Below are 13,401 nucleotides of genomic sequence, written 5' to 3' on the forward strand. Positions count from 1 at the left end.
CCTAATACCACAGAATAAATAGTAGTAGTACTAGGTACAGAAGACTCACTCTCTAACAAAACGCGTCCGTTACGATCAGGACAGATATGGCCGCTGGGTGGCGACAGCGCCACGCGCGGCTTATGGCTAGCAAAATTGGTGTGGAACAGATGTACTTTTAGCTATACCTGTTGCAAGGTGACAAAATCGCGGAGTGAGCCACGCCTGCTTATACATACTAGCTAGGGCCTAAGCCTGCAGCGAATGCGTGAGATACCTACTTTTTTACACCTCATCGATGGCAAACAAACATACGGCCCGCCTGTTGGTAGCAGTCACCGTAGTCTACGGACGCCTGCAACGCCAGAGATATTACATACGCGTTGCCGACTCTTTCCTGGTGACACAACAAGGTCGTATCAAAACCATAACAAATCGGAATCAGCCCATTTACAGCGTTACGATATCTTAAATTACCGGAACCGGTAACAAGAATTATTAATCGATACCGCCTGGCATTAAATTCCCGGGCCCGATCTTTCACGCTCCGCGTCTTAATCCTTTAATCACAAAATGACAGCGCGCAATTAAAGGGCGCGCTACACGGCTGGATAGGTCTGATGAAGGTACTCGAATAGGTCAGAAGCTTTTGACGTGATGTTTGGACTTATTGATGGAGATGATAAATGAAGAATTAATTTTAATAAGATTTTAGCGCTGGTGACCCGTAAAGCAGGCCACTGATGAGTCTTCCAAATGGATGCCGTTACAATGGATTCATCCAAATGGAAAGCATCCTAATATTAAACATTGTACGTTTTTGACATTCACGGACCGATTTTGGATTGCAGCCACGCTATTTGGACTGTTGGAAGGCTCCTCAGTGGCCACCTTAAGCGCTCTGGTGGCCTAGCGGTTAGAGCGTGCAACTTGCAATTCGTAGCTCGCGGGTTCAAATCCCGACTCGTATCAATGAGTGTTTTATGTTATTTATTAATTTTAACAGTAATTTCTGTTTTTAATTGTATTTTAATTTTGTGTAAGTTGTTAGCTTATTTAAATTTTTAATTTAATTGTAATTTTTAATTCAAAAATATGAACAGTCAATTGACTGAAATAAATAAATTCTATTTTTATTTTATTTATTATTTTTAACTTACGCACGAAACATCATTCGATATTTCCCATTAGCTTTTCGGTGAAGGATATCATGAGGAAACCGGACCGTAAGGTCACTAAATTAAGAACCTAACCAATGTCGGTGATATTGAGATGGTCCGTCCCTTGTCAATCAGTCAGTCTGTCCGTATGTCACAAGCGACACACGACAAATTAGGCGGAACAGCGGCGGCCTACTTACGATCGTGTAAACTCGTAATCAACATATACCAGACATCATTTAGAGGTATATGTACATGCACAGACATATGTATCTGAGTAGATTTTAACAATATCCTTGTTACTATTATCTACACATCTTTTAAAAAATGTAATTAAAAATTAAAATTACAATAATTCAACTAAAATAAAACCATTATCTTCCAAATAATATTTGGTTATTTGGAAGATAATACGTTTATATAACCCATTAGCTTTGATAGTAAACGCAAACTAAGGGAGTCCACAGGTGACCCTCGCGCAGGCAGCTTTCTCGCGCAGATTGGCCATAGCAATCCAGCGCAGGAACGCTGCCTGCGTGATGGGCACCCTACCAAGGCCGCAAAATTTTGATAGGTATTTTTGATTTTTTAGCTTTAGTTATCTTAATTGTTAACTACAATATTTTAGTTTTATATTCATTTTATAACACTTATTATATAATTATTGAGTTTTGACTGACACAAACGTTTGTTAAAAGGGTCCATATTTGGTCGCATAATAATTGATTGTCCTAATGTAATGTTACGCATAAAACTCATTTCGCATAATTGTTATTGTGCTGGAAATATTAACATTTCTGAAAAATTATAACACAAACCTAACCTACCCTATTCTACATAACCTATGCAAAATATTTTCGAAAATACTTTGTTTCAGCTGGAGAAAAAATATGCGAAAAGAGATTTATGCGTAACATTACATTATGATAATCAATTATTATGCGATGAGATAGGATCCCTTGTTAAAATTATCATCGCAGCGCAGTAAAAATGCATGTTGTCAACGTATTTTTGGGTCAGCCTGTATTTAATTAATCAATTCAAGAATATATAGAATAGCAAAGAAAATTGGTTTTCATGTCTGTGGTTACGTGATATAGGTAAGGGGTTGTACGAGAGAAACCTTTAGGTACATGTAAGAGTTCGTGCTCGATGATCGAGGTAGGGTCTGACAGCGGAAGAATTAGTTTCCTAGGAAATTCGTTTTGATTACATATATCAATTTCCGTATAAATATAGAAAATTCGATCAGCCGGCGTGTTATGGATGGTTTTATCCACGTGATAAAATAACTGTCACGTTTTAACAACGTGGGATAGAAAGTGACGGATACCGTTTTATCACGCTGTCACGCAGACAAGGACTATCATATCCCCCGAACCGACCAAATTAAAGCTCTCACCGGGTCACCTTTAAATATGTGCGTGCGGAATGCAATAAATAGAGAAGCATGGCGGGAAACAACAAAAAAGACCGTACGACGACCTAAATGACCACGACTGCTCTGACAAGAGTATCCGACTAAGAAGACGATAATTTTTGCTTATTGTTGCGACTATAATTGCTATCTAGCTGTCCAGATACCTAGGATCTGTTTTAAATATTTATTTTAACGAATCAGAATTACATTTGTCTAGTTAAAACTAGTTATCACCTTACGGTAAACTAGTTTTAACTAGAACTTTCCATGGGAGGATGATATTAAAAAGACTGCAGGCCCACTCTGGAGGAGAAGCAGCAAATCGGGCTGCTTGGAGGAGATTTGGAGAAGCGTATGCCCAACAACAGTGGGCGCATAGCCGCATACTCGCTGAGGAAGAAGAAGAGTTTTGAGAAGAGGGTAGTGTAAGTGTAAACGCATTTTCGTTGAGACGATATAGAAAACTAGTATTAATGGGTGTTTATGGTTACGCATAAACAAAAAAATATGAATGGAATGACCTTATTTTCAACTGTATAATCACCTCTATATTTGTAGAATGTATAAATATTATTTTTCTTTGTAATTAATGTTTTACTTTTGTTGATATACATTATAATAAAGAATAACTTCACGTGTTGCTCTGTAAACAAAGACACGCCATTATTTCTTCTTCACTCACTTCTTTCCAATAACAAATTAATAACTAATTTTATTTTAGTACGGCATTACAATTATAAAATTTCACATTTTAATAACATTGACACATGACATGCATGACAGACAGGTCAAAGAAAAATATCTATGCCATATCTAAAGAGGTGAATGATATTGTTTACCTTTTTACAAATATTATATAAAAATATCATCAATCGCCGAAAACTTACAGCTTCGCAAAAAAGAGTAGAAATTAAAAAGTGGCAACACTATAGTGTCGTCCCGTTTTCTTATATAAATTGGTTTGAAAGGGACAGCACTACAGTGTTGCCACTTTTTAATTTCTACTCTTTTCTGCCAAGCTGTAGCAATAGCAGTTAATAAAGCATTGTAATGAAAATACGTAGAACGCAAAATACAGGCCATCCTTTAAGAGCGCCATCTTTCCAAATTATGTTGAGTCCTCGGACGACTGACTTATTAATTTTAATTAAAACAAAAGTCGTGACGTCTCCCTCTGGATTGTCTATGTACAAGGTCGAACTAGGGAGGAGCGTTTTATTTAACTCTCGAATTTTAAACGTCGAATGTTAAACGTTTTTTAAAAGTTCGGAGCACACTGGAAATTGCGCGTTCGAAGTTTGACAGCGAATTTGAATTATAAAATCGAATATGTCGCACGAAAAGTTGTTTATTTGGATTCTGGGAAATTTTACTCCAATATCGGATATTGGATATTGAAGTTTGAAGTGAAGGTAGTAAGTAGCTTTGTACTAGGATCCATTGAGGTTAGGTACATAGTGACTTAAAATCTAATATTACCTAATAATTAAAATTGTATTTAAATTTATGTTTTTAAGTATAGTACGCGCGTTCATAGTATTTTTCAATGGCGGAAAATTGTCAGTAGGATCGGTCAATTTTTCGTACTTAACTAAAAATGTGGATAATTTAAATAAAATCAAATGAGACTAAGTGACCATTCTCTAGTCAGTTTGTAATAAAATAAGAATAGTTGCCAATATATTAAAATGATATCACTGTAGGGTATAGTTCATGGTTTTCTTGAGAAATAACTAGTAGGTAATCATAGGTAAATGATAATGTTCCGAAAAGTCACAGTTCGAATCTTGCCTAAGGCCACAATATTATAAATTTTTCCTTTAATATGAAATGAAACTACATCAATACCATATATACAAATTAGTTTCCAGTTGTCCGCTCGTCTCTAGAAATTAATTAAAGGACCTAACTAATATCATCTGGCCAGATACCTAAATTTAGAATTTTCGGGTGACAGGCACAGTTTATTGTACTACTTAACCCGTGAAGTGGGTAATGAGTTGGGGCAATATTTGCGAAGATGGCAGGAGATTGTGGTGCTTTGTGGACTTTGGCAATGTTTTAGGGCTGATTTTAGTTACATTGCGGACTGTTGGTTACGTCCAATTCAACCGACCGATCAAAACCCGCAATGGTGTGAAACTCGCATGCGAGTTATCGCATCGTCTAAATGGGCCCTTAGTCTAAGAAAAGAAGAAATTTTAAAGTTATACTTATACTAGCTTCAGTAGCTTCTGCCCGCGACTTCGTCTCGGTGAGATGATGATAAAAACTATCATATGAATAATATATCTATTATTAACTTGAAACTCAGGCCGCGGTATTTAACCGAACACAATATTAGCTTTTAATAATTTTGATAAAAAGTATATTTTCAAACAACAACACAAAAGATTCAAAACATCGTCAAAACCGCAACAAAGCCAAATCTGTCCATCCTTTTCGCGCCATTAGATAATTTTTCGAGTGCGAAGATAACGCGAATATGTACGCGCCATTGGTTGAGAGAGATACAGCTTATTGTGATGTGAATTTTAGGTTATGATTTTGCTTTCGAATTTATAATATATCGAAAGACTATATAAATACAGTATTGAGGTACCTATTGAGACATGTTTTTTGAGTTAGGTTTAGTGTAGTGGTTTTTTGATACATTTCGAAAATTTGAATATAGTATGGGCAGTATTGTCTAAACCATTATCGAAGATCTCCTGGACGAAATCCTGTATTAAATTCGATGTAAGATAGGTATCTCAGAACCCGGTCGGGAGATAGCTTGTTGCTAAATATTAATAGGTATTAGTACATTTCAGGCAGTGACTGAGGCCTTCCGAATATATGTAGTTTTTAGAGGTGCGTTATTTAGATTAATGTAAGGCTGTGCCGCAAAATTTTTCAAAGACATTTGATACGCATGTCAGAAAAATTCCCAAATAGGAATTTTATTATACAAATACCACATAGACGTAACTGTGTTAAAAAAATGTGCTTGACAAAAATGACAATCCCTATCTTTGAAATTTGTATTTCCCAGTGATGTTTGTATGACATTTGAGCCTAGAAATTTGATCAGGTCACCGCTAAAACCTTTGGGTTCCTTGGGTACATTGGAACGTCGTTAGCCGCACAAAGCCCCACCGTCCTCAGAGATTTTAGTCCTTATTCCAACGATACATAAGAGCTTCTGTCCTAATTTCGGTATTGTGTGCAGCCTTCGCATTATTATGTAAACCAGACTCTGACAAGGGTAGAGGGAATATATGAATAATCTAGGTATATATAGTCATATTATAAGTGAACGAGTTTTTTTTATCGAGGTAAAGGTAAATGGGAAAACAAAAGACAGCCATGGTCACGGTCGCAACCAGACTTTCTACATAAAATTATGTAGAAAGATTTGTGCTAACCTTAAATTTATTGTAATATAAATTTTCCTATATACATCAAAATACTTGCTGAAAGGGTCGCCTTTAGACATGAATGCCTACTACGGTGGCACTCGTGCTGGTCAAATGTCTCTCCCAAGGATCTCCACTTAAGGTTACCAGATGACAGGAATTTTCCTGACATGTCAGGAAGTTTGGCCTTTTGTCAGGAATGGGGACGGAACACGAAAATATCAGGATTTTTTTGAATTGATCGAATTTTTTATGAAGTACCTTTTTATTTACTTAAATTAATACAAATAATAAATTTAATAAGTCAAAAATTTTAATGTCAGGGAAAATATTCGGAAAATCAGGAATTTTGTCGAAATTGTAAATTTGTATCTGGTAACCCTACTCCACTGTCCTTTGTGTGTTCTTTCTGCCTTATAGTATTTCTGATAAATTAGGTTCCTTTTTACGAAATAGTTTATCAATGTCATCCACATACCTGATATTAATAACTTTCAAATGTATCATTGAAAATAAAGATGAATTGATAATCAATATTTACATTTTTTTATTAAACTAAAAAATCAAGATCGACAATTGAAACAAGATATAAAACCTAAAGTTTAAAAAATAAAAAGGAAGTGTTATTTCTTCAAATACAACTTTAAAGCTGAATCTTAATGTATAACCGTATAAGATTTACTAAGTAAATAACATCTTTGCCGACTAAGTACTAACGGATACTTACTGAAGTTACTAAATATATTCAAGATAGTTCGTAACAAGAACAAATCTGAAGCGGTTTCTATAACTACAACGAGTTAGAGCCAATTAATTTGTAATCCGGCCTACTCAGGGTTGTCAGCACTGTTGTCGAGTGACACTTGTCTTTTAGAATTTCAAAGACCTGTGGGCCCGATTCGGATTTTGAAATAGACATCTATTAGATATCTTTTAGTCATCACCAAGATACGATAACGATTATTAAGATCTAACCTGTCAAAATTGACATTTGCGCGATTCTCGAGATACTCTTGAACGTTTTCCACAGGATATGACTTAGAGATCCAATTCACATCTAATAGATATCTTACTCTATCTAACGTAAAAGTGACATTGGTTGCCCGAATTGCACTGCAAAAGGGAACTAGTTGATATCTAAACTATAACGTATCTAGAATGGATCTAGTACGTGTCGTCTCTTGTGAATATCTTGAAGTTCGAATACGGCAATATGTTACTACTTTGTACAACAAGTTCACCCAGGGATTCTATATGTGACAGCAACGAAACGGCCAAGCCGTACTGTTAAGGATGTTGGCTTTACGAGTAGGGGAGCGGGGGGCTTATTGTAACAGTTTTAGGAAAAAGGCCTGTATTGTTTAAAATATGTATAATTTTATGAGTCTGAATATGAGGGTTTGTAAAGTATTTATCTAAGCACTAATTCCGATTACAAAATATTTTTTTTCTAGACACTTTTTGAAAAACTGGGAGTTGTTACAACTTACCCCGTAATTGGGGCTTGTTGTAACAGTTTTAGGAAAAAGGCCTGTATTGTCTAAAATATGTATAATTTTATGATTCTGAGTATGAGGGTTTGTGATCTAAGCACTAATTCCGATTACAAAATAATTTTAAATATTTACGCATCTTTTACACCAGACACTTTTTGAAAAACTGGGAGTTATTACAACTTACCCCGTAATGTTTTTTCAATACCTGGTTGAAACAGAGCTCGTATGCACATTCACTCGCTTCGATGTCTGGGAGGGCAATGGCGGTGTTTATGTTATTCCTCGAGTTATAAGAAAGTCATTCAGCAAAAAAAAATATTGAATGTTTTTAATCCCCCGTCAAAATTGAGCGTTACTACTTACCCCTGTTACATTAATCCCCCGGCTCACCTATACAGTTAAAGCTTATAAGGTTAGGACTTACAGAGTAAAAGTCTCAAAGCTAGACTTTATTATATCTTATATCGAATATGGGGAGCTCGAAAACAATACAAATGGTTTATATCCCGGTCGATATAAGTCTAGTAAATAAATATTTACTAGTCTTTGCATATACATAATGGTGATTTTTTTAAACATCAAAGAGATCATGCGTGACTAACTAAACCAAACTGTAACCTACTTTAAACCACAGAATAAATAATAGCACTAGGTACAGAAGACTCACTCTCTAACAAAACGCGTCTGTTACGATCAGCACAGATATGGCCGCTAGGTGGCGACAGCGCCACGAGCGGCTTATGTCTTTCCCCAAAATTGGGGCGGAACGAATGTACTTTTAGCTACCTGTAGCAAAGCGACGAAATCGCGGAGTGAGCCACGCCTGTTTAAACTAACTACGATCTGTACACTGCTTTTTACGAAACCTAACTGTCAAGAGAAACAATTTCAACTTCTCAACATACCTTAAGAGCCACCCCTAATCTGCGGAACACAGAACTTAGAAATCGGGGATCTTCGGGCAATGTCGTTGGGAAACTTCGCCAACCTATCCTAATATGAGTCCAATCCTTTATCTCTGTTGTTGCATATCTAAATTAGTATTGTTTTGATTAGTTTGTGTTTATAGAGCATCTTGAGTTCCGAAAACAGGTTTACGACCTACCTATATTGTATAGAAAGTCTGCATAAATCTTTGTCTAAGAACGGGAAAATTTCAAAACAGCAGTCAGTCGATTATTTAAGATAAAGGGTAGTAAAACGGGGTGAGTATATTTCGCGGGGAGAGTTGGGTTATGAATGGGGAGATATATGATGCTACAAAAATAATGTATTCCAATTTAAAATGGGGCTGTAGTAATACTCATAATAAAAAAAATCGATCCAACAATCTTCCAAAATCATCTTTGTATGAAAAACCCTCTCACCCCAAATACGAGTGCCGGTGAGGTGGGTTTTCCTCTTTATCGTCAAAGTTATGAAATGGAACTACCCAAAATAGAATACAAACGTCCGAAGCACTTATTATACAGGGTGGAAAGGCACGACGATCCTTTCCGCAAAAGGGGGATTGTTTAGCCTAAGCTCTATATTTTCTCCATAGAAACTATGTTAATATGGGCAACCGTTTCTAAATTATGGCCTTTTAAACATCCATGCAAAAAACTACTTTGTTCTAACCCTAACAGGTTACAGGGTCAATGAACTTACTTGTAAACAATCAGTATACGACAGGAAATTATGCTAATTTGTTGCCATATAACCATTCTTAGGTCTGCTTACAACACGGTAAGAATCGTTGCAGGATTTTCGCTTTCTTAGTGGTTCCACTTGTTCAATACTTGAATGAAGTAGTTATGTTTATTCCTTAATATTAATAATACTAACCACAACATTGTTTACAACGACAGTTTAAATTGTGACATTGACAACCACTCAAAAGTACGCAGTCGTCTTATAAATATCTCTGGTTTCCTTGACTGATAAAAAGGTTTTAGTTTCTTAACACGTTTCACAAAATTATTTTCGAATAATTGGAAACTATCTAAAATAATAAAAAAATACAAGTAGGTTGTGTTTGATGCACCAAATGAACTTGCAAAAATGAAATACTAAGAATAAATCAAGAATAAATACTTCTTAAATACCTAACTAACAAACCTTCTTGCGTGGTAGGAAATAGACAAGACGTCTGATGTTTGAAATTAAATTGTCATTGAACTTTACTTATCTAATGTCATATTCTTCAAATAAAAATGCCGTTGTTAGATGCTCGTGGTTATTTAAATTTGTGGGGCTATGTAAAAGATATGGTGTACCAAACGGAATGTGAAACTGCGGACGAAATGAGACATTAAAGGCTAATGCTGCTTTTGACAATCTGCGGAGGAAAAATGACCTATCGCATGGGCAATGTGCGCGGGCTCGGGTGCGGGCTGCGGCGTACATTATAAGACACGGAGGTACATTTGAACACCGTATGTGAAGAGAAGATAGTGTCAAATATTGGCAAAAAGTAATTATCTAAGAAAGTAATAAAATTGTTTGTAATATTTTTGCATTCATTTGATTTATTTGTCATTTATGCGTCATTCATACACCATTGCGATTCTGTCAACGATCGGAAAAAAGCGAAAAGTCCCGAGCTTTCCCGACGGAGATCCTTAATCTAGCCGTCATGTGCACATGCTATAGGGTTATTACCACAGTTAAAAAGTAGAAAATTTGGTATTTTTATTTTTTACTCAATTAACGATTCTTACCATTACCAATCTGCTCTGTATCACTTAAACGACCTAATACTTCCGGGAAGGATCGTCGTGCCTTTCCACCCTGTATACACCATTCAGTTTTCACATGTAAAAATAAAATTTTATCGAGGTTTGAAAGTAAAATTTCACCCAACTCACCCCATTTTACGGTATTTATGATAAGGCATAGGTAAAAGTATAAGAATAATTTATTGTTAATAATTGGGAACACGGTACATGCACAGGAGGTGTCTGATAAAAGGTTGAACATAATAAAGTTTTGGACTATTAAATTAAATTTGAATCATATTAAAGTGAAAAACTTTTTCTAGGTGTCTAGGTTTTATGCAACGATTGATCTTCTTTTTTTTTAACAGTTGTCAATTCTACATATTGTCACTAAGAGCCGATTTTTCAGTCCCGCGACTGATGGATAGGATTTATTTAATCGATAACACGATTCTCATGTGCCAGTTTCATAACTAAAGCCTTTAGGCAGAGGATTTTTTTTATTCTACTTTGACAGGGTCGGGTGGAGAAGACGAGGGGAGGCCTTTGCCCAGCGGGGGGAATATACAAGGTATCCCAAGACTATGGGACACCAAAGAAAATTACCTTAAAATCGTAGATAGGATATTTTAGTGAAAGAAGACATTTAAGGTACTTTCCCTTGGTGTCCCATAGTCTTGGGACGCCCTGTATATTCGCTCTGCTGGGAAAAGGTCTCCCTTGTTTCAAAGTGATAGAGTTCAATTTTGCATAACATTTCTGTACCCCTTATGCCTATTAAAGGGTTAATTCATTAGAATAGTTTACTCATACTCATACTCATAATCTTTATTGCATATCACATTGTATCTTAACCTATTACATAGAATTGTGTACAACATGACACCCTGTAGGGCACAGCAAACAGTTTATTCAAGAGGAGATAGAGTTTTTTGTACAATTAGATTAAGTATATTAGTGATTATATATGTTTATTAGGTATATTATTTATTATATAGGTGCTTTATTAATTGCAGTTATTGGTCGTGAAAAAATTCATTTAAAGTATAGTAAGCTTTTTCTATTAAGTGATCTTTTAGTTTTTAAAGAATTTTATCGGACGAGTTACTTAAATGGTAACTGAAAAATTGGCACTAAGGCTTTTGGAACTTAGTTTTAATCAAAAATAGTTAAAACTTGTCAAAGGGAACTGAAACATTTAATATGATGATGATGATGAAATCCTGTTATCCCCCATCGGAGGCATTGGGCTCTCAGAAGGGATTTTAATTTTTTGCGGTCCGGCGCAACACAACATCATACATCATCATTATAAATATTTTATATGACTAGTTTTAAATGAAGAAAAACAAGAAAGTACGTTTATACTTGGCCAAGCAAACCTTGTCAGTAGAAAAAGGCGCGAAATTCAAATTTTCTATGGGCCGATAACCTTTAGCGCCTACATTTTTTAAATTTGCCGCCTTTTTCTACTGACAAGATCTGTTTGACCAGCTATATATTAGCCAATAACGGATATCATCCGTAATAAAACTGCTACGCAAGCTCTATTGCAAATGATAAAGCTTGTAAAATATACTTTACGGTTCCTCATTAATACAAAATGTATCATAAAGGTGCAAATTTATGATCCCAAGCTAGGAAATATCTCCAAGATGAAGCTATCCGGAAGGTGGCAGCTGCCTGTTTTAATATGCTTCGCTGGAAGCCGTTCAAACTAGGTTCAAAACGACTTTGATCGGTTATTAACTTTGTTTATGACTTTGTAGAACGGTATAATATCCAGTTCCGTTTAGAGAAATGTGAGTTTTAGTAGGTATTCCTACATTCCTACTGATTAAAAGCTGAATCGGGCAAGAATATAGTTTTACCCCTTTTGGTGTAGAAACACTCGGCCCGTGGGTACCCGGTGCTCTAAAATTTTTCGGCGCATTAGCAAAGAGGCTGGTGGATGTAGTGGGCTGGCAGCTTCCTCGCACAACGCATAAGCATTGCAATTCAGCGAGGTAATGCTGCCAGCGTCTACGGTACCTAGCCGAGGGGCGATTTTTTATTGTAGTTTAGGTTTTATTTTTATTAATTTAGTATAGTTTTAGTTTATAAGTTTTTATACAAAGCTGAATTGAGGAGTAACAACATCGTACATATTTTGATTACAATTTATTATTAGTGCCTGATTGAATCAGCTAAAGCCAAATGCTGAAAGCAATTGTATGTACCTACTGAATAAAATACCCTAGGTATAAATTAATCACAAAAATACATTTGCTATTTTTTTCTTTAATTTATCACAATGGTTTTACACGAGTTAATTTCAACAAAAATAGGAGAATTAGGTAAAATTTATCATCATTAACAAAGCAACAGCGTTAAATCGAGCGCAAAAAGAGACTAATAGGCGAACATTTGCCAAAACGTGTAAATAATCCCTTGGGCCTTGGTTATCAATCCAGTAATTTAGATTTTTTGAAACCCTAGGGAAAACGTAATATTATCACATAAAATATACTTTTACTTTACAATATTTTTTATTAAATGTAGCGATTTAAAAATGAGGCAGATTAACGCATTCACTGCCACCCTCTTTTCCTGGACATTCACCAGGTGCCGCACTTTGCTGTCACTATATTATGAACGCGTCTGTGCGTCAAAGGCACAGCGTGAAAGTCACGGTGAAGCATATATGCGTTTTAGTGGCAGTGAATGCGTTAAGATATAAAATTGTAGGTCTAACCCTAAGATGCAATGTTAAACCATTACGCATTAATATAAATGACCCAATGACCGTTTGTTTCTTGATTCACAATTAAAAAAAATATTTTGTATTTTTTATCAGCGTTAGCGTGTGATAGAATGAATATATTATTTACTTTTGTAACAAATAAATTTAAAAGTGGAAAATCCACCCATAATAGTTATGACCCATAATATGGTGAAAAAGTTTTCTGGCTATGGATGAGGTCTTGGTGGCTCAGATGGCAGAGCGCTGGAGTATCGATCCAATCCGCCGCCGCTGGCCGTGAGTTCAAGTCTCACCCAAGACAGTCATTTTTCAGTTTTACAATCGTTTCTGCTTGTCAAAAAATAATTAATTAATCACCTACCGTATCTCCTGAATAGAGCTTTTCGTAGTTTCCAACACGTTTACCTTACTATTTGGTACATCTTCCTCGCGTTATCCCGGCATTTTGCCACGGCTCATGGGAGCCTGGGGTTTGCTTGGCAACCAATCCCGAGAATTGGCGTAGG

At 35.8% G+C, this 13,401-nt stretch overlaps 1 long non-coding RNA gene across 1 annotated transcript in view; it reads right to left on the reverse strand.

Annotated features, from left to right (window-relative positions):
* Window positions 1–369, reverse strand: part of LOC134670691 (uncharacterized) — a 101,153-nt gene extending 100,784 nt beyond the window's left edge. The window contains exon 1 of the long non-coding RNA XR_010099108.1: window positions 329–369. This is a non-coding gene — a long non-coding RNA (uncharacterized LOC134670691). The remainder of the gene's footprint in view (window positions 1–328) is intronic.
* Window positions 370–13,401: the final 13,032 nt, after the last annotated feature.

The sequence above is a fragment of the Cydia fagiglandana genome, chromosome 14 (assembly GCF_963556715.1).
Source record: "Cydia fagiglandana chromosome 14, ilCydFagi1.1, whole genome shotgun sequence".
Taxonomy (NCBI): domain Eukaryota; kingdom Metazoa; phylum Arthropoda; class Insecta; order Lepidoptera; family Tortricidae; genus Cydia; species Cydia fagiglandana.